Here is a 22,838-nt window from a genome sequence, read left to right as displayed (position 1 = left end):
AATCAAAGCCAAAGAGAAAGGTGCTGGGTAGTACAGCTGTTACTGGTCATCCTGGGACACAGAGCAGGATGAAGAAGAGCAGATAATTAACTGAGGGTTGACAGTGGAAAATGCCCAACTCAAAATGTAGTGTTATTTGTATAATAGCAAATAACCCCAATGGTGTGCAGTATTCACAGAAATAAGAGATATATTCCAAAGGACAGCAACACACTTAGGCTCATAACAGGCTGAGTTTCAAATTTAAGGCAAAAAGGAGAAATAAGGGATTATGTCCTCAAATGGCATGAAGATGAGGAAGTAAGTTGCATGTTTTTAATTATGAAAAATTGCTTTTAAGTTCCAAAGGGAATATTAAATGCATAACTATGTTATGTTAATGACCTTTAAAGTGGTTATATAAAACTTAGCTATTTAGCTATATAAACATGTGACCTTACCCAGAGGATATTGAAAAATCATCTTAGAAACAAGCTTCAGTCAAACTGACAGTACCATTTGTGTATCCATTTATAACTTCCTGACTTGACGACAATTTTTTAAGAATAATTTTAGTAGCCTTTGCCTATGTCTGATATGAATAAAAGGTTCATATTATAGTAACCAACAAAACTAAAACATCTTTTCTATTTGAACCATAAAATTTATTTAAAGCTATAAAGGGAAATAATTTTTAGACTCATAACTTTGAAAAAGCTGCTAAATGGAATTTTAGTTTAGTTCATGAAGTACATCTAGAATTTTAAATTGTGAAAACTCCTCACAATTATAGGAAAGCTGGTAATTTTCTTACATTTTGCATAGGTGTGCAGAACTTGCCCTAAATATACATTTATGCTGTAGCCTTTTTTTTTTATTTGCTCTCATTATGTCAATGAGACAACATAACCCTTTGAAATATTATTAAATTGTATGGCTAATTTTAGAGGCTCTTCTAGAATTAAGTAGGCCCTGACAGGAGTCTCTTAGTAGTAGGTCCAGAGATCATATTATGACAAATACAGGTACTATGCCAAATGTAGTGTAAATGCCTAAGATTGCTCAAATTACAGCCAGTGTTTTAAATACTTAGTGCATGTCTTTTGTCTCAATATATCATGGCCATACATATGGATATGATTACATCAGAAAGAGATCTCAAATGTTCCTTATCATCTGTACCAATCACAGTGGCTTTTATTTTTCAAATTTGGGAAACTTTACTGCCAAAGACAGGGGTTAGTGAAATAAGACCCTGCGTTAGCTGGGGATTGCACGGTCAGCATCTATGCACTTTGCATTACCACTAGGCACGATCCTGCATTTCCCACCACTTCCCTAACTCCTTCCCCACCACTTCCCTAACTCCTTCCCCACAGAATTTACAGCCTAATCTCCACTATTTCCTTTGGCAAATGATTGCTTCTTCTAGATGAGTGGTTCTCAAATTTGAGCAGCAGCAGAATCGCCTGAAGGGCTTATTAAAACATATCTACTTCCAGAGTTTCTAATTCACTAAGTCTGAAATGTGTCCTAAGGATTTGCATTTCTAATGACTTCCCAGGTGATGTTGATGTTGGTGGGGTCAATACTTTGAGAACCATTGCTCTCGCCTATCCCTGGGAAGTTTTCTAGCCTGAAGGTAACACCAGTCAAAAATCTTGCTATATTCATACTTTTAAGACATTCGGTTTTCCTGAAAATCCAGTCTCTGAGCAAGTGTCTTTGTTTACACTGCGTTCACACCACCTGCCTGGGCTATTGCAGTTTATCTGACAATTTGGTAGCTGCCATTAGAGGAAGAAATTGTAGTCAGATGAAAAGCAACTATAATGTATGTGTATACATCCACCAGAGTGCCTTATCAGACATCATTCTTACTACCACTTTCACGTGTAATTGTTACCTCCTTAAGAGTGGAAATTAAATTACAATGGATGATGCAGTTTCAATAACAGTGCCATTAGTCCGAAGCACTTCCATCTGAACTATAGATCTAGCATTATGTTAATTTTCTGTATGTAAAAAGAAAAATGTTATTTGAAGCTTCTTGTATATTGTTAGATAATTTAGGAACTTACATGATCACTTTGCCATGGCCACCTTCCTGTTGTGGAAGATGAAAATGAGTGATTTTAGTTCATTTTAAAACTAATCAGATTAAAAAGAAATATTTTGGTTATACAAAAAGCAGCAGACTTTGGTGGCAGCAGCCTATGGTGGCAGCAGCCTTTAACTATTGAGTATGGAATATTATTTCAGAGCCTGTGGTAATAACCTAAACAAATTATTTGTATATTTGCATGGTGTAAAAAAGATATAGACAGAGTTTAAATAATATACTGTGTGTATGTGTCTGTGTGTGTGTGGGTGTGTGTGTTTGTGTAGGTATCTCCATGATTAAATAGGTCTTCAAAGAGATTTTCATAAGCAATTAATGTTCAGGAATGGTCAAGTTCAAATGATTTTGATGGAATAATAAGATTGAGAGAAAGTTGTAAAGCGGGTATAAACACTTGTACAGCTTATAATAAAATAAGATATTTACCAACAATTGTGATGTCCTGGAAAACAGCTATTCAACAGTTTCCAGAATGACTATTTCTTACCTGAAGATTCTCTAATCTAGTAGTTCTCCAATGTGGTTATAGCCCAAGTTTATAAGTTGACATCAAATTCAACAACTTCTTTCAGAGGAAACCTAAATAAAGTAATAATCTTGATTCTTGCTTTTTGGAATTAAAAAAGGATTTTGCATATTTCTGCTGCTTTATTTTTTAAAATTTAGAAAAGGAGAGTTGAAAACTTATTTAAAAAGAACAGTCCACATGGTACGGTGCTTTATCAGGGAACATTACCTCTGCCATTTCTGCTTCTGGCATGAATTTCATCCTTTTTAAATTTTATATTTAACTCTAGGGTGTCATTCATATACTTATAGTCCCCAACAGAAAGTCTTGCCTTAGGATGAAAGGACTGTCTGGTAATTACGTGATGTAACCAGCAGCCACAGCAGACACGCAGACATTCAGTTCAGGAAAAAGACTAGTTGTCATCAGAACATAGGCCGTAGAATTGACAATGAGCCACTGTGTGTTTGTCTAACAACTTGTATATAAAAATTGCATTTCTGGAAGAGGTATAAGATGAGCTAACTTGATTGATTAAACGTGCAAATTCAAGTCCAACATCTTCTTAGGTGGTACTTTTGTGTAAGCTTAGTTTTTCTAACATTGTCAGCAACTTTTCTATTCACAACAGCAGCAATCCAATTAAAATAGCCATCAGAGCAGAGCTGAGCTGCATTAAATGGTACCCATTAATGTCATATTTAATTTGGAAGTACAGTGTTCAAGATATTCATTACTGTCCTGTGAAAATCATCATGCAGCTTGTGGACACCAAGTTTTATAAATTGTATTTACATCTTTTAGGAAAGAAAAAGATCAATTTGCTTATATTTCAAAACCGCACTTCCAGGTTATTTATATTCCTTTAAATCTGCAATATTCAAGCCACTACATTTAAAACAGCTTCCTGCAGCAATCTTTCAAGAAGGTGTGAGGAGAAAGGACCTATATTTTAAAACAACATCCAAAAGCAAATTGTGACTGCATGTCTTCCAGAAGGCAAAGGATATAATTAGACTTCAATTACTCTTTTGGATTTTCAGGATTGACAATGTTGTTGAGCCTATTTTACCATATAATGAAGAATCAGAAAATAGGAAGCTTTGGTGTTAATTTAAAAGAAATCTACTGAAGAGGGCTACCATTGAAACGAAGTGCAAAGTAGTCGGGGCAATACTTCAGGCTTCCTGCAAGCATCAGTTCAGCACATGATTGAATGAATGGTGAGCTTCAATTTGAATTTTTCAGGGTATATGCCCTTATTCTGACCCTCAAAAGGTAAAAAACTTTAGACAAACCCATATACACATTTAAAAAAACAATTTACACACAAAATAAATATAAGTATATAAAGACCTATATATCAATAAGAAAAATATAAAAATAAAAACATTTAAAACGGACAAAGGGTATGAACAGACAATCCATGGGATAAAAAACTTAAGTGTTTAAAAACATATGAAAATATGTTCAAATGTAAAAGTCATTAGAGAAGTGTAAATGAAAATAATGAAATAAAGAGACAATCCACAGAATGTGAGAAAATATTTGCAAACTACCCATCTGACAAGGGATTCATAACCAGGATAGATAAGGAGCTCAAGCAGTTCTATAGGAAAAGGTTTAATAATCTGATAAAAAAAATGGGCAAAAGATTTGAATAGGCAGTTCTCACAAGAAGACATACAAATGGCAAACAGGCATGTGAAAATGTGCTCAGCATCACTGGTCATCAGAGAAATGCAAATCAAAACTAAAATGAACTATCGTCTCACTCCAGTTAAGATGTTTTATATCCAAAAGACAGGCAATAATGAATGCTGACAAGGATATGGAGAAAAGGGAACCCTCATACGCTATTGGTGAGAATGTAAATTAGTACAACCACCATGGAATATAGTTTCGACTTTCCTCAAAAAACTAAAAATCGAGCTACCACATGATCCAGCAATCCCACTGCTGGGTATATATCCAAAAGAAAGGAAATCATTATATTAAAGAGCTAGCTGCACTCCTGTTTGTTGCAATACTGTTTATAATAGCTAAGATTTGGAAGCACCCTAAGTGCCCATCAACAGATGAACAGATAAAGAAAATGTGGTACTCATACACAGTGGAGTACTATTCAGCCATAAAAAGAATGAGATCTAGTCATTTGCAACAACATGGATGGAACTGAAGATCATTATGTTAAGTGAAATAAGCCAGGGACAGAAAGACATCACATGATTCACTTATTTGTGGGATCTAAAAATCAAAACAATTGAACTTATGGACATAGAGAGTAAGAGGGTGGTTACCAGAGGCTTGGAAGGGTAGTGTAGAGCAGGGGCGTCAGGGGGTGGTGGTTGGTGGGGGGTGTGGGAGGATGGGTAATGGGTACAAAAAATAGAAAGAATGAATAAGACCTACTATGTGATAGCACAATAGGTTGACTATAGTCAATACTAAGTTAATTGTACATTTAAAAATAACTTAAAGAGTAATTGGATTATTTATAACTCAAAGGATAAATGTTTGAGGTGATGGATACCCCATTCTCCATGATGTGATTATTTGATCATTTCACATTACACATCTATATCAAAACATCTCCTGTACCCCGTGGATATATATATACCTACTATGTACCCACAAAGTTTTAAAATATTTTAAAAATAACAAAATACAATTTCTTAATTACCAGAGTGGCAAACATTGAAGTGTAATAGTATCAGGTTTGAGGAAAGTTACAAAAGTTTGAGAATTCTCTACACTACTGGAAATGTAACTTGAAGTGACAGCTCAAGAGAGTAATTTAGCATTAAAATTGCAAATGCACATATCCTTAGAATAGACGTCTCACTTCTAGGCTATTACATAGAAAGTAACTCAGACATATGTAGAGACATAAAGTAGATTTAACTCTTTAAGAAATGTTATTTTTTCATTTCATTTTAATATTTTGACCTAAGTTCAAACTTACAGAGGAGTTTCAAGAATAATACAAAGAATTCATCTAGGTAGACCAAATGTTAATCTGTTTGCCTGTGGTCTTTTGCTCTTTCTCTGTCTATACCAAATTATTTTTCTGAACCAATTAAAAATGAGCTGAAAACATGATTTTCCTTCACCCTTTAGATACATTAGTGAGTTTCCTAAAAACAAGAATATCTTCTCACTTAATCAGACTATAATTATCAAAATCAGGAAATTAATATTGGTACTACATCACTATCTAAGCTACTAACCTATGCAAATTTCATCAATTGTCCAATCTTAATCTTTGTAGTATAAGTAGGTGCCATCTCAGACACCGCACAGTAATGTCATGCGTCTTTATCTCCTTTAATCTGGAAGATTTTTCTCTTTTTCAGGACATTTAACACCTTTGAAGGGTACTAGTTGGTTATTTTGTGGAAATTCCCTTCATTTGAGTTCTGCTGAAGTTTCTTCATAGTTAGATTCGGCTTATGTGTTTCTGGCAGAAATTCCACAGAAGTCATGCTATGTCCTCAGCTCATCTATCAGGCATATGATGTCCATTTGTCTCACTAGAGCATCATTCATTTTGATGACTTGGATAAGATTATGTTGGCCAGCTTTCTCCCTTTTACAAGTTACTACCTAGCTCTTTGCAATTAAGAAGTATTTTGGGAGAGGTAACTTCAGATTTTGCAAATATCCTGTTATTCCCCAAACTTTCACCCACTAGTTTTAATATCTATTTAATAATTCTTTCTTAAACCTATTATTTTTCTGATGATTGTCAAATCATGCTTTTCTAATTATGTACAAGATGACTTTCTAATCTAGGAAGAGTGTTTCCTTCTCTTTTATTATTCATTTATTTATGTTAGTATTGACTCACTAATTATTATTTTACTCAATGGCTTATTATTTAATTTGCAGCTCAAAATATCCCAGATTTAGCCACTTGAGGCAGCTCCCATATCCTTTTGACTTGCCATGATCATTCTTTAAGCCCCGCCTTACCTTTTATCACAAAAAGATGTTCAGAGGTAAATTGATAACCCTTAGGCACTATAAAGCAATATTCATTAATGAAATGCTTGGGATGCAATCAAGTCTATTGATGGAGATTCAGCCCATGAAATCCAGAGGTTTGGGGTTAATTTTACCTCATTCCTCACTGTAATGTCAGTCCCATCTTAAATTTCATTAAGCCTCATATTAGTTCATAGTTTTGGGGGACTTTGGGGTAGAATGCAATGGGATCATGCTTAATTAACATTGTGTCTGACACATGGTTGAACCAAAATTCAAATACATTCTGAGCATCAACAAGAAGAGTAATTGGAAATAAAATAAGAATTACTATCCATCCTTAACAATATACATTCATACGCAAGGAACACTCTTTGCCATTCTAGGCACCAGACCTTAACAGAGAGATCACAGATCTTGCTAAGGTGAAAATAGAGTACTTGTGTGTATGATATATAAAAAGATGGGTACAAATATGCATATGACAAATGCTGCATAAATGACAAATATTTTCATTTTCTCCTTAATTGATTACATTAATTTTTTTTGTCATATTGGGCTTTAGGTGTTTTTTCCCCCTACCCATTTTCATAGGCTTGATTGTAGTGAAAAAGACAAATAAAACATAATGATAATGGAAATATATTTGTTCTATTAATTTGCTGATGTATTATTACAATATTGTATTAAGAACTGTATTCAATTATTAAACCCTTTAGTAAAGTCAAAGGTACTTTATTAAACATTTCTTAATCTAATATTTTTTTCATTCTGCAGGAGCATTATTTTATAGATAAGCTGGTCAACCAAAAAGCCACAAAATCTGTAAGTTTGGAAAGGAGGGCTTTATTTCTAAAGATGGGGGGTATAACAACCTGTAGGCGGGAAGCAGAGCCTCGGCTGAAACCAAAAGTTAAGCGCGTTGAAGGAGGGAAAGAAGAGACAAGAATTTGTGGTGAACAGCTTGGCTAAGTGTATATATTTAACAGGTTATAGGAGGAGCTATGAATATTTACACAGAAAGTCATGTACATGCATAGTAAGCAAAAATGGATGTTGCATATGTTCCATGTTCACTTTGGGGTGGAGACTTAACATTGAAATTAATACAATTAGTCCCTATATGTCAAAGGTTGAAGGAGAGGACACAAAGGCACTCAGTAGGCAACCTCTGTTAACTGATCAGAACCGCTCCATAGTCGGTGGTCTCTTATCAAGAAGGAAGGCCAGCTGTTGTGCTGAAACCTCACAAAAGGGCAGGGGTCAATATTAGGCAATTGATGGAAATCATCAGTAGAACAAATCTTTTGAAAGGGCTGGTTTCTGTTTAACTCTTAAGAAAGAGATAATGGGGTTTAGTGAGGGAGGGAGTATAATGAGATGTGACTTTCTGTCTGACCTTCTGTCTCATCAGTTTTTAAGGTTTATCTAAGTTCCCCTTGGACAAGAGGGGATTAATTCAGTTGGTTGGGTGTCTTAGGATTTTATTTTTATTTCTCATTTATGCCTTTGGCCAAGATTTGTCAGTCAGCATCAATGCCCAAACTTTCATTTCATCTCATATCATTGTCCGGGTAATCTGGCTACTTTTCCTGGGATTACCCAATCCATCTGTGGGACCCCTGTGGCCAAGGGACTTAGAGCCAAAAGAATTACAACCAATTAAATGTTTTAGGGCAGATGGGAATGGGAGTGGGCAGGCACTCATCAACCCTTAAAACCTTTTAAGCAGCATAAAAATCAAAACCCAAAAGTCAAAATAAGCTCTAAGTTTTCAGCCACAATGATCTTGGTTTTAGTTACAAATTTGTAGTAGTTATACAGAACATAAGCATTTTGATTATCAGAAAAAAAGAAACAAAATAGCAAGGACAATAATGGCAAGGATTTGTAAAATGGATTGAAGCCAGTTTCCTAATCTAGTCAGGAGATAGCCAAAAAGATTATTGAGGGCCTCTGTAATTCATAATTTTTGTAACCATTTGGTTTATTTGGAAATATTTTCTATATGAGTTTCTACCTCAACTGAAGCGTTGATGTAAATACAAAGGGTGATATGAGCCATTGTACAGAATCCTTCTTGTTTGGCTAAGAGAAAATCTAATGTAGCCCAATTGTCTAAAACCACTTGGGCCAGAAAAAGTCTCTAAATTGTCAAATAATTTAGAGACTTTTGTTGTTCCACAATACTTTTTGCACTCTCTTCAGCAATTTGCCCTGAGGTGGCTGATAGATTTTTGTTCTGTTCACATAAACTCCATAACCAGGAACTACTACACACAGAGTTCCTGCCACTAAGTCTCTTGAGAAACCCCCAGTAATTCTCTTTTTAGTCTGTTGAAAGCAGGAAAACTTTCATAGATGGAGATGATGGAAAAAGCGGTTACAACATGTCCCATCAAACAAGAATCTTCTTGTGTAGGCTGTTGAGGCAGTGGTGTGCCCACCCCAGTATGAGTGGATCAGCTTTTATGTCACATATAAGCACATAACCTGGGGGAGAGCAAGTGATAGTCCCAAAGGTATGTTTATTGATGAACTAAATAATGGGAAGTGCCAATAAGACTAAATTAAACCATGAGTCACCTCTCTCACAAACTTTTTAAAATCCATTTACATGACATTGTAAACATAAGTATTGTTGGCATAATAGGGACAATTTTTAAACTTTCTTTATTTGATCTAGAATGTGTTATCTGTCTACCCAGTAGTTCATTGATCAAGGAAGTCTTGTGGTATATAGTGATTTTGTAACATTAATAACACGGGATAGATTAAAAAGGGGGTGGTAATATTTGGGTGTGCAAGCAATTGGACTCAGAAAGTTGACAAGAAAAGAAATTAGTCCAGATAAGTGGTGATGTCAGGAACATCGGAGAAAGTCTGTGATGGTTTTTTTTTTTTTTGAGACAGAGTCTCACTCTGTCACCCAGGCTGGAATGCAGTGGCACAATCTCAGCTCACTGCAACCTCTGCCTTCTGAGTTCAAGTGATTCTCCCGCCTCAGCATCCCAAGTAGCAGGGACTACAAGCACATACCACCTCAACCAGCTAATGTTTGTATTTTTGGTAGAGATGGGGTTTTGCCATGTTGGTGAGGTGGGTCTTGAACTCCTGACTTCAAGTGATCTGCCCACCTCAGTGGCTCACGCCTGTAATCCCAGCACTTTGGGAGATGACAGGTATTATTAATGGCAAATGTTTATTGTTAATGGATTTAGGAAGCTCTTGACAAATGTAACAATTTGTTAAATTGTCTCCAGCGGCAACACTTTGAGACAATTTAACTAAATAATTATCATGTCATTTTATACCTTGACATAAAGGGACAATTACAAAGAGATGAGAAAAGGCTGTTAAGTCCATAAAAGAAAAAAAAAAGGAGACAAACATTCTATTTAAAAATTCAAACCAAAGAAGAAATCACAAGTTTCATACAAACTCAGGGGAGCTATCAGGCAAGCTTTTGGGATTGTCTTTGAGATAACAGAGCACCTTACTAATAAAGAAAACAAATAACCATGCCCTTAAAAAAAAACCCATAAATCCTGTCAGATTCTGACTGTTGCAGAAGAGGGGGCTTATAAGTATTTTAATTATCTATAGGTGTCTAGTTGTTGGCATGCACAGGCCTATCTCAACATGGTGCAAAATGTCTAAAATACATAAAATTTCTACAGATATAACAATTAAAACAATTAGAAAATAGATGTGCATTTAGCAAGGTGGGGGTGGGTATCTCAATACTTTATGTAAGAAAATGATAACTGTGAAAATTCCTAAAACACTAAATGTGATAACCAATACAAGGAGAGTATAAAAATTCATCTCAGTACAGGCCTGGTTCAGAGTGTTATGAAGTTCACTGTGGTTGTCTTTCCTTGGGCTTAAGTACTAGGGTTTGATCAACTTGGGTTTGGTGTCAGATACAGACATTAACGTCCATGACTCAGCAGTGATTGCTGCCTTTTTCAGATGAGATATGTGTACCTAATAGTAAATTATTTGTAACTTAACAGCATATAGGTTGGTCAATAATACTGGATAAGAGCCTTTTCAATGGGGCTAAATGGAGTCTTTTAACTGATGTATTTTCCAGTATATGTAACCACCAGGTTGGAGTTGGTGAAACTGGAGATTATGGCCTCACTGGAAGCTGTAAAAACATTTTCCCACCTTGTGGTGGTGGATACCTACAGCTTTGAAGAGCTTCTGGCAATAAGCTGGGAGTTCCCCCTGTTAATTGGGTAGGAGATAACATTTCTTGTTCTAAAGGCGTAGACCAACCAATAACAATTTTTCTTTTCTGTTTTCCTTTTATTATTTTGTAAGGCTCTTGCTCTGTTGCCCAAGCTGGAGTGCAGTGGCGTCATCATACCTCACTGCAGCCTCGAACTCCTGGGCTCAAGCTGTTCTCCTGCCTCTACCTCCCAAGTAACCAGGACTACAGGCATGTGCCACCATGCCTGGCTAACTTGTTTAATTTTTTTCACTTTTAGTAGAGACATATTCTCGCTATTTATCCCAGGCTGGTAGTGGATGCCTATCCTCAAACTGTCCTCCTGTCTTGATCTCCTGAAGTGCTGAGATTACAGGCCTGAGCCACCAAACGGAGCCAGTAACAATTTCAAAAGGAGAAAGTCAATGTTTTCTCATGGGAGTGAACTGCAAAATCAGTAATACCAGCAGAAGAGCTTTAGGCAGGACACATGAAATGTTTTTGTGATTTTTGCCAGGTGGTTTTTAATGATTTCATTAGTCTGCTCAACTAGCCCAGAGGACTGGAATGATAGGCACAGTGAAAGTGCTGTGGGATGGGCCAGGTTTTAAACACTGTTTCAGTACTTGGCTGGTAAAATGAGCTCCTGTATCTGTGATGTTCAAAGGGAATCCCAGGTAGAAATGGTTTTCTCAAGTAGTATTTGGCTACCACCATAGCTGTGACTTGTTTGCAGAGGAAAGCCTCAACCCAATGAGAATAAACGTCACCACTACAAGAACATATTTATATCCATGGGGTGGCAATAACAGAATGAAATCAACTTGTCATTACAGTGAAGGGAAGTGAAAGTTAACTTGGAGGAGAGTTTAGGGGTTTACTGAGGGCAGACATTGCAAAGTTTATGTACCTGAGAAAGTCTCCAACAGTATTGTCTGCTCCATTGAATCATTTGTCTGGATTGCAATGGGTCAGATTCTGTATGAAGGTTAAAGTCGGTCTCTAAAGAGTGCTGGGTACAACTGGATGTCTACTTGGACTTTCCTATAATTTTGTCTGGGGGTCTAAAGAACAATTTTGTTTTATCTAATTCCTCCTTTCAGCCTCTGAAACTGTTTTTAGAAATAGTGAGAGTCTGGAGAAGAAATCTTCAGATGGGAAAGGGAATGAGGGAGAGGAAGGAGCCCGGGAAGAAGGAGGGGTAGTGGGTTGAGCAGCCATAATTGGGGAAGGTGTCACCCTGCAGCAGCTGGAGCTGCCACACTTCTTAGTTAATTGTCTTTGCTGTCCTATGTCTTGTCAGAGAAATGTCTCTGGAATTTGATAACGACTATTGCTTGAGGAGCCTGAATGGTATCCAAGAGGACCAGAACAAAGTCTTCATTCTTAATAGGCTCTTCAGAAAAGGTGTGAAATCCTTTTTGGCTCTAGATCATGCTAAAATCACAGGCAACTCTGAAGGCGTGTCTGCTGGGTGTATATATATTACCCCCTTTATATTTGGCTAGTGGGCAAGCTTGAGTGGGGGCATGCAGTTCTACCTGTTGGGCAGATTAGGCACCTGGCAGAGGGCTTGATTTAATGGTTTGTATCAGAGAAACCACCAGGTAGCCTGCCCAGTAGGAAACAGCAGAATCTCTGATAAAAGACTCATCAGTGTGCCAGATAAAATTCAGATTGAGTAAGGGAGTTTCCTTTAGTCTGTGTGTGGTGAGAGAAGGATGTCTATGAAAGCAGTATAGTCATGGAGGATACCTCTTCTGGTAAAGGAAAGAAGGTGCCGGGGTTAAGGAGGTTACAGTGAGCTATGGCTAGGTTAGGAGAGGAGGAGAAAAGTGTCTTATAGCAGGTCAGTGGACTAGTTGAAAGATGCTGAGTGTGGTGCAGGGTGAGAAGGGCCTCAACTGAATAAGGAACATGTATAGTGAGAGGGCCTCTCGTTTTTTCAGTAGATTTAAAGCTTTAATGAGCGTGAAAATGGCCATGACTGTCCCAAGATAGGGTAGAGCTACAGAATTGAATTGTTGACTAATCTTAATGGGCTGATTGTTACCCCCATAGGGCTGAATTAGGATTCCCAAGGCATTTCCTTCTTGTTTTGGGACAAAAAGGGAAAAGGAGAGATCATAATTTGGGTGTCCCAGGGTGGGGGGTGAGGCCAACTGACCTTTTAGGTCCTTGAAACCTCTCTACCTTGTAGGATTCAAATAGGGGGGGTCAGAGGAGAAAACTTTAAGTAAAGCATATAGAGGTTGTACCATTAAAGAGAAGTTGGAACCCCAAGCTCTGTAGTAAGTCCCAGAAGCCCTCCAAGCTGCTGCTTGATAGTGGAGAGAGGGGAGGAAAAATGCCTTAAAGGTGAGAAGGGTTGCTGTTTAGCCCTGAAGGGGTTAATAAGTATCTGTGAAACTTAACAGAATTCTGACAAAACTGTAGCCTGTCTTTAGAGACCTTGTGTCCCTCAAGGGCCAGCTGGTGGAGCAAGTGAAGAGTGTCAGTAAGTCAAGCATCTTGTGAGGGAGAGCATAAATATATTATAATAGGGTAGGATTGTTGGGGAAGCTTATATCCTATAAGTCAACTCATAAAATTTGAGAAGAGTAAGTGGATTTTTCTGTATATTCCGAGAGAATGACTATATTAGTGAATGATTGGCCCTTTCACATGAAGGCAAAGAAAAATAGACTTTCTGGATTGACAGGGCTGCTGAAAAGGGCGTGACAGAGATCAATAGCTGAGAGACACTGAGTGTTAGAAGGTATGCCAGACAGGCATGTGTCTGGGTCTGGCACAACAGGGTTTCAAGGCATAACAATATTATTAATATCATTAAAGTCCTGAACAAACTTCCATCACTTTCTGTTTGGTTTCCAGGCAGGTAATATGGATGTGTTACAAAGGATAATGCAGGGGATTATGGGGCCCTTGGAGAGGATATCATTAAGGATGGACTCTATTCTGGCCAAAGCTTCAGGATTGAGGGGATATTGTCTTATATTAGGTAGAGGTTTGTTGGGCTCTATCTGTATGATAATTGGCAGTGCTGAGTGAATCAGACAGACATCAGTGTTAGATTGGCCCAGAGTGTATCAGGCAGTTTTTTAAAAGCCTGGTGCTCAATGGCAACTGAGAAGCTAATGACTGACATGGGAAAGACATGAGTAAGGTCAGTGGTCAAGATGTCCAAAGGATAGACCTCTAGAATGGTCCCTCCCTCATGAGAAAAAGAAATATGAACTTGATGCCTTTCAAGGAACTCTGTCTCTCTACCATACGGAAAGGAGCAGAGGAAACAAGAATGAAGATACCCCGGCTTTGCCTTAAAAATAGTCATAGGTTGGGCCGAGCATGGTGGCTCATGCCTGTAATCCCAGCACTTTGGGAGGCTGAAGCAGGCAGTTCACAAGGTCAGGAGATCAAGACCATCGTGGCTAACAGGATGAAACCCTGTCTCTACTAAAAATACAAAAAATTAGCCAGGTGTGGTGGCACACACCTGTAGTCCCAGCTGCTTGGGAGGCTGAGGCAGGAGAATCACTTGAACTGGGGAGACAAAGGTTGCAGTGAGCCGAGACCACGCCACTGCACTCCAGCCTGGACAACAGAGTGAGACTCTGTCTCAAAAAAAAAAAAAAGAAAAAGAAATAGTCATAGGTTGATTAGTGACCCTGACCATTTTTATGGTTTGGTTACAACCACAGCATAAAATGCTGTTATGGGGAACCTAGATTCTAAGGGAACAGTCACTGGTCAGCCCCCACCAAAAACCCTGGAAGCTTTGGGGTGGTGGACATATAAAGGGTTGGGGTTCAGCACTAAGAGAGTGGCCCCAGTATCTATTTGAGTTCAGACTGATTATTAATTTGAAGATCAAATTCTCCCAACTGAATTTACCATTAGGAAAAGAAAAATTCTCTTCCCTTCGTCATAGTACCCCTATTCTTGTAATGGGGAAAAAAACTGTTCTGGCGTCAGTCTACTTTGGGAAAAGAATTCGTTTTCTTTATCATGATCAGGATTTTTTTTTTTTTTTTTTTTGAGCCACATTTTCTATTTCTCACAATCCTGTTTAAAGTGACAGACTTCCCTGTAAAAATAACAATCTATGATTTTTTTATGTCAGGCTGTGCTGTGTCTTTTGCTCCTTAGATGGGGCTTGTTGTGTAGTGGAAAGCCCCGATGCTGCTTAATGTGTAGGGCCATGAGTTTTGCAATTTCTTCCTGGCAATGAGTGTCTTAGCTACTCGAGTATCTTTCCTTTTCTGTTGTTTTTGAGAGGTAGTTGAACACGAAAGCCAACTCATAAGGCCTTTTAGAGTCCAGCCAGAATTATGGCTTAACTGGAGTACTGGTTAATCTGCTTGACCAGAGTACTAAGGGTCTCACTGAGACCTGAAAGAAAAAATGAGTTGGAAAGCTTGGCATTATCATCATTTAACTCTTTGATGCCTGAATTCTGTCTGAAAGTTTTTTTAATTGATTGAAAAAAAAAATCAAAGACTGGCTCATCCCTTTTCTGGATATATCATTGACTAGTCTTCCAATCTATTTGACATGGAAAAATTACTAGGATGGCCTTAATTAATTCTGTAATTACCTCCCGAGCCCTCCTAAAGGCTGCTTCCCACATAAGTACAAGATCAGTTTTAGGATGTGCCAAACCCTCATGGTTCATCTATTCCCTGGCTAAAATAGTCCTGCTAACATCTGGAGCAATTGACAAACACTGAGAAGGCCTGGTTGATATATATTTATAATGAAGCCAAAATGGTGTTCAAATTCAACTGAGTCTGTTTTAGGGTTAGAGAAGTCCTTGATAATAGGCATAAGATCAGTTTTGGACCAGAGGGAGGAGAATGACTCTACTGCCTGGTGGCCCCCTGTAATTTGAGCAACTTGTAAGGGGGCAAGGAGAAGGGTTGGAGGGGTGTGGAAAGGAGGGGGTGGCTCTAGGGAAGAAGGGGAATGGAAGAAAGGAAGCTCAGAAAGGATGAAAGATGGCAGAGAAGGATACAGTGTTGCTGGCATTAAAGGAGCAGTAGAAGAAGGAGAATGGGGAGACACAGCGTCTTCCTCTGTCTCAAGGTTGGAATCTAACTCAAGGTAGTGCTCAAGTTTTTAAATATACTGGTCAAGTTTCAAATTAGACTCCTTCAGCCTTGAATTTGTCTCCTTTGAGGAGGCCATCGGAGACTCCAGAACATGTTTAGAGTTCTCATAATACCAATTAATTACAAAAGAGCTCTCACTGCTATTGAGAGGTCCAAACCCTCTCCGTTCTAATTGTGCAAATAAACAAACTAATTTAAGCATGCCAAAAGTTCCCCCATTGTGACCAACAAAGCTTTGAATCCTCCCAGTCAGCTTTAGTCAGGATCTCAAATATTCAAAAGAATGTTTCCCTGGTTCTTAAACATGTAAGCCACCAGGGTTTCTGATGGTGGCTGACCAGAGGCTGTTCCCTTAGAACTCAGGTTCCCCATAACAGCATTTACCAAAGGTGTCCCTTTGAGGACCTCACTGAGTTAAGTTGAAATGCCCCCCACCACCTGCCCCCCACCTAAGACCAAGGGCCAAGAGAAATATCTCTTCCAAGGTCCAGATGGAAGGGAGAGGTAGGAAGAAATAAAGACTCCAAGATCTTCGGCCTACAGGTGGGAGATCTTGGGACTTACTCTTCCCCAATGCAGCTGGGGAGACAACTGAGCTGTCAATGGGCTCACACATGCATTATCTTCAATCACGCTGCAGGGAATCTAGGGATCTGTCACAAAATCTGTAAATTTAGAAAGGAGAACTTTATTTCTCAAGCAGGGGTATGGGAACTTCCAGCTGACACTGAAAAGCAGGCACTTCGAGGGAGGAAAAGATGAGACAGTAATTTATGCTGAATGGGTTGGCTGAGTATCCATATTTAACAGATTATAGGAGGAGCATGAATATTTATTTACAAAGGGGGGGCAGGCACATGTGTATAAGCTAGCATGTACATTACATATGTCTCGTGTTCACTTTGGGGTGCAGATTTAACATTGAAGTGTATTACAATTAGGCCCTATACATTAAAAGATGAAGTAGAGGACACAAAGGCACTCAGTGCACAGCCTCCGTAAACTGGCACCAATTATTCCATGGTCGGTGGTCTCTTACCAGGAAAGAATGTCTGTCAGCTGCTGTGTTGAAACTGCAAAAAGGGAGGGGCAGTGTCAGGCTGATGGTTGAAATCAGCAATGGAACATGTCTTTCAAAAAAAGCTAATTTCCGTTTAACCCTTAGGAAAGAAAGCTTAATGGTGGTTAGCAAGAAAGTGGTATAACAGATGTGTCCAACTTCCTGTCTCATTGTGGCTGGGCACTCAGTTTTTAAGGTTTCTCTGGGGCCCCCTTTGCTGAGAGAGGATTTGTTCGGTCCACTGGGGCACTTAGGATTTTACTTTGATTTCTGAAACTGCCTCATTTCCATCTCAGGCTGTTTCCAAACCCCCAACCAGCAAGTAGTAAGCCACACATCACCAGCTCCTCTGGGCAAAGACAGACAGTTTGACCAAGTTCAATTGGGCAACTTGACCAGGTTGAAGTAATCTGTTTCCTAGGAATTGCATACTGAGATGGAAAGAAGGTGAAAAGTTTGCTGCAGGTGTTGGACTAGTGAGAACATTTAAGTTTGAGGCTGGTCAGTCATAATAAACCTTGTATATTGACAAGCAAGCAGAGAAACTGGCCTCAGGGAGAAAAAATATGATGTAAAAATGCATATGTACATCTTTTACATCAAATATGATGTAAAAATATGAGCAAAGCCAAGAGAGCAATAGAGTAAAAGCCAGAGAGTAAGAGAGCAAAACACAAATAGAGAATGAGTCTGTGCAGAAGTATGAGTGGGTGTGAGAGAGAGAGAGAGAGAGAGAGGGAGAGAGAGAGAATGTGCATGCACAGCATGGATAAATAATGATGGGAAGAGAATGAACCTTTTTTTTACCCAAGAAAAGAAATTGTCCTGCAGAACTATTACCAGACAAGTTTGGCAGAAAATAAACAGCGTAGGAATTGGAAACTTTATGCCATGAAGGATACCTTACATCACTTGGCTTGGCCAGGTGCCCAGATACTTGTTCAAACATTATTCCGGATGTTTCTGTGAAGGTGTTTTTTTTTTTTTTTAATTTAAATTTAAGATGAGATTAAAATTTAAATTGGTGAATTTTGAATAAAGCAGATTAGTCTCCATTGTGTGGCTGGGCCTCATCCAGTCAGTTGAAGGTGTTAATAGAACAAAGACTGCCCTTCCCAAAGAAAGAAGGAATTCGGCCAGCAAACTGCAACTGCAGTTCTTCCCTGGGTGTCCAATCGGTTGTCCTGTCTACAGATTTTGCATTTACCAAGCTTCTACAATAGTGTGAACCAATTTCTTAAAATAAATCTATCTCTCCTTCTTGCTCTCTGTGTTTCTCTCTGTCTGTTTCTGTTTCACTCCTGTTGGTTCTGTCTATCAGGAAATCCCTGACTAAACACAAAATAAGAAAACACAAGAATTAACCATTTTTAATTCTTATATTTTGTTCCATCATGAGAATATTTGCATGTTTGATATTTTCTAATATTCCTATAAGTTCTCTCAATGCCCAGTTGATAAAGAAAAATTGTAAATTGGATGTCATCATTGACAATAATGGCTTCTTGGTGGGGAGGATCCAGGTTGTGACTACACCTCAAGGATGGAGGAATTACTCTCCATGTACTCTGAAAAAATGGAGGTAGGAGACCTTCACTGCTTATCAAGCAAGGAAACTTCACAGAATAAGGTTGAGAAATCATTTGTTCCCTTATTCACTGAGTATTTATGGAACACCAATTATGTGCTAGGCATTGTTTCTAGGCACTTGCAGTATGAAAATAAATAAAACATTTCTCCCAGACTGTCCCATTGGAGCTTACATTCATGAGGCAAAAGAGAGTTAACATTAATATGGAAAGTGTCTGTATGTTAAAAGGTGATGAATGGGCCAGGCGAGGTGGCTCACGCTTGTCATCTCAGCACTTTGGGAGGCCGAAGTGGGCAGATCACCTGAGGTCAGGAATTTGAGATCAGCCTGGCCAACATGGTGAAACCCCGTCTCTACTAAAAATATAAAAAAATTAGCCAAGCATGGTGGTGGGTGCCTGTAATCCCAACTACTCAGGAGGCTGAGGCAGGAGAATTGCTTGAACCCAGGAGACGGAGGTTGCAGTGAGCTGATGTGGTGCCACTGCACTCGTGACAGAGTAAGACTCCATGTCAAAAAAAAAAAGGTGATGAATGCTTTGAAAAAAAAGTCAAAGGGAGGAGAAGAGGGGGTTGCATTTTAAAATGTACATGTGAAGGTAGGCCTAATTGAGAAACTAATATTTTGTAAGAAATTAGTGTGGTGATTCCTCAAGGATCTAGAACTAAAAATACCATTTGACCCAGCAATCTCATTACTGAGTATATACCCAAAGGATTTTAAATCATTCTACTATAAAGACACATGCACCATATGTTTATTGCAGCACTGTTTACAATAGCAAAGACTTGGAACCAACTCAAAAGCCCATCAGTGACAGACTGGATAAAGAAAATGTGGCACATCTACACCATGGAATACTATGAAACCATAAAAAAGGATGAATTCATGTCCTTTGCAGAGACATGGACGAAGCTGGAAACCATCATTCTCAGCAAACTAACGCAGGAACAGAAAACCAAACACTGCATGTTCTCACTCGTAAGTGGGAGTTGAACAATGAGAACATATGGGCACAGGGAGGGAACAAGTTTGCAGTGAGCCGAGATTGCGCCACTGCACTCCAGCCTGGGGGACAGAGCGAGACTCCGTCTCAAAAAAAAAAAAAAAAAAAAAATGATTATAAAACTCTCACATATGCACATCTATTTCCCAATGGTTTTTGCTCTGAAAGGAGTCCGAACATGCTCTCCTCTCCAAAGAAAATGAATCCTCTTGGCAGAGGGTCTCTAAATTTAAGCTCTAGTCATACATTTATGCTAAGTTGGATCAAAAAATCTAATAAGAAAATTGTATTTCTTGGAGTTTCCACCCTCTCTTGGGTTCAAACTTGAGCAACTCATTCCAAAATATGTAACCACCAGGGCAGACACAAAGTAAGATATCACTGATTTACTTTGTAACTATCTTTTGTAATGTGTAACAGCTATTTAATTATGTTTAATATCATCACACTATATTTTATATATTATAAAACAATTTTAAGAAAAAAATTATACTGGCGAACTATTTTACAGGAATTGGAGTTTTTTTCTGACCAAATATCTGTACGGTATTTTCATCCAATTTGACAAAAGAGTTCTTATCCAGAAGAAAATATTTTATGACTGAAAAAAACAGATATAATGTACATAGATAAAATTTCACCAGATGATATGAAAACCAGTAAATAATTTGCTAGCATATATAGAAACTATTTTTCAAATGAAGAAAAATGTCTTTTAATATTTTTGGCATCCAACTACATGTACTCATCATTGCCATGCTCTTCATCCATGGATGGGTGTTATTTCTTTAGGCACAATTCCAATGAACATGAAGTAGTAGAACAGAAAGTAGTGAGGGAAGCCTGATAAATGTAGATATTTGTAGATGGATTTAGTATTTATGGAAAAATTTCTCTTTGAATAATGGATTTGAGATCTCTTAATTTTCTTATTGGGTTATAATTTACATGCAATAAAATACACAACGCAAGTGTTCACTTCAGTGAGTTTTGGTAATTGTATGTACCCGTGTAACCAGCAAACCAAAACAGGTTGCAGAACAATATGATCATTTCAGGAATTTACCTCATCCACTTTTCAGTCAATTCTGCCTCAACAGAGCCATCCACTTTCCGGCCTCCATATCCATAGGTAAGTTTTGCCTTTTCTTAGACATTGTGTAAATGGAGGGAGCAGTATGTATTCTTTTGTGCCTGCCTTTCTTTTTGAAAATGTTTTTGAAAATCATCCATGTTGCTGTGTGTATCATCAGGTCATTCCTTTTTAATGTTAAGTTGTATTGTTACATACAAATACCACAATTTGCTTATCCTATCTTCTCTTAAAGGACATTTACATTGTTTTTGGCTATTGCAAATACATCTGCTGTGAACATTGACATGCGAGTCTTTACGTGAACCCATGTTTTGCTTCTCTTGGGTAAGCACCTGGGAATGGAAATGTTGCATCATGGAGCGGTTGTATGTTGGAATTTTAAAGACACTGCCACACAGTTCTCCAAATAAGTTGCATTATTTTACATGACTACCAGCAATGTGTGAGAGTCTCGGTTGTTTAATATCCTTGTCAACATTTGGTGTAGTCAATTTTTTATTTTAGTTTTTGTAAAGGATTAGTTTAGGGGGTGGGTCCTACCTTAACAATTATAGGATCTCTGGTAAATGTTGAAAAAAAGTGTAAATGTGGACATTTCTGTCTTGTTTATAATCTTAGGGGAAAAGATTTAATGTTTTACTCCCAAGTGTGGTGTTAGCTGTAGCTTTTTGTTAGATGTCCTTTATCAGATTAGGGAAGCTTCTTTCACTTCCTTTTATCTGAGAATTTTTTTACGTGAAATGGGAATTAAAATGGATGTTGGCTTTTGCCCAAAGCATGCTTTTGCATCTATGATCATGTGGGGTTTTCTTTCCTTCTTTATTCTAATAAGCATTTACTGATTTCCTAATGTGAAACAATCCTTGCAATCCTGGAAAAACCCCACTTGGTCATGGTATTCTAGCCTACTCAAGTATTGCTATATTTAAACAGCTGGTGTTTGTTAAGTCCATGTTTATGAATTGTCTTCTCTTGTTATTGCTTAGGTTTTGGTATCATAGTCTTGGTATATTGGCCTCATAAATTAAGTTGAAAAACATTGCCTCCTCCTGTTTTCTGAAATTTATGTAGTATTGGTATTATTCCTATCTTAAATCTTTGATTGAATTCAAAGCAATCTGGGCCTATTTGAATTTTCCCTTTCTCATTGTATCTGTCTTGATAATTTGCATTTTTCAAGGAATTTGCCTGATCCATCTGATTTGTTGAATTTATTTTCATAAGTTATATAACATCCCCTTGTGTCCTTTTAATATATATAAGATCTATAGCAATAATACTCTTTCATTAGTAATTCACGTTTTTTCTCTTTTTGTGAATAATTTTATTGGTATTATTCAAAATATCCTTAAATGTTTCAAAGAACCAATTTTAACTTTGTTGCTATTTTGTATTTTGTCTTTTTTTCCACTTTACTTGTTCTTCTAATTATTTTATTTTTCTTGGTTCCTAATTTAGCATTGTGGTAGGAGTACATACTCTGTGTGATTTTAATTTTAATCTTTTACATTTATTGAGACTTTTCATAGTTCATTGTATGGTCTACTTTGATGAATGTTTCATGTGCCCTTGAAAAAAAAATTCTCTAGTTGTTAGGAGCAGTGTTCTGTTAATGCAGATTAGGTTATGTTGGTTGATTGCAGTGTTCACAGCTTCTAACATGTCCCTGATTCTTTGTGTTTTACTAATTAATTATTGAACCAAGGACTTCAAAGTAATCTTACATAGGAGATAAGAATTTCAATATACTATAAATATGCTAAGTAATATAGAGAAAGTGATGGTCAAAATGAATGAAAATATGAAAAATTTCAACAAAGAATTGGCACTATTAAAAGAATTAAATGAACATTCTAGAATGAAAAAAATACTGTCTAAAACAAGTTCACTGAATGGGCATAAGAGCAGACTGATCACAGCAGAAGTCAGTTTTAGTAAACTCAAAATGTAAGTAGGAAATATTTAAATCGAATCCTTTTTTGCCCCCCATCCTTTCTCTCTGTCTCTCCATCTCTTCTATTTTTCTTTTTTCCTATTAGAGCAAATCTTAATACATTTGGAACCTGTGCATAGCCAGGTACTGATGCAGAGGGATGTGACATCATGGGCTGCAGGACAGGGTAAAGGTTCTAGGAGGCGCCTGGCAGCCCATGGGGGTG

The 22,838-nt window shown here is 37.7% G+C and overlaps 1 protein-coding gene across 4 annotated transcripts in view; it reads left to right on the top strand.

The window, feature by feature from the left end:
* The window catches only part of EPM2A (EPM2A glucan phosphatase, laforin), a 356,235-nt gene that overhangs the window by 322,650 nt on the left and 10,747 nt on the right, over window positions 1-22,838 (top strand). Inside the window, exon 5 of one of the 4 annotated variants that reach the window (XM_055266483.2) lies at window positions 19,344-21,799. The exons of 2 other annotated variants lie outside the window; for them this stretch is intronic. The gene's annotated coding sequence lies outside the window, so the exon portion shown is untranslated. Of the gene's footprint in view, window positions 1-3,652; window positions 4,938-19,343; window positions 21,800-22,838 lie in introns of those variants that run through there. One more of the 4 variants, XM_063632107.1, reaches the window with a different exon arrangement.

Source organism: Symphalangus syndactylus, chromosome 2, assembly GCF_028878055.3.
Source record: "Symphalangus syndactylus isolate Jambi chromosome 2, NHGRI_mSymSyn1-v2.1_pri, whole genome shotgun sequence".
Classification (NCBI taxonomy): domain Eukaryota; kingdom Metazoa; phylum Chordata; class Mammalia; order Primates; family Hylobatidae; genus Symphalangus; species Symphalangus syndactylus.
This window is presented reverse-complemented; position numbering and strand designations above follow the sequence as displayed.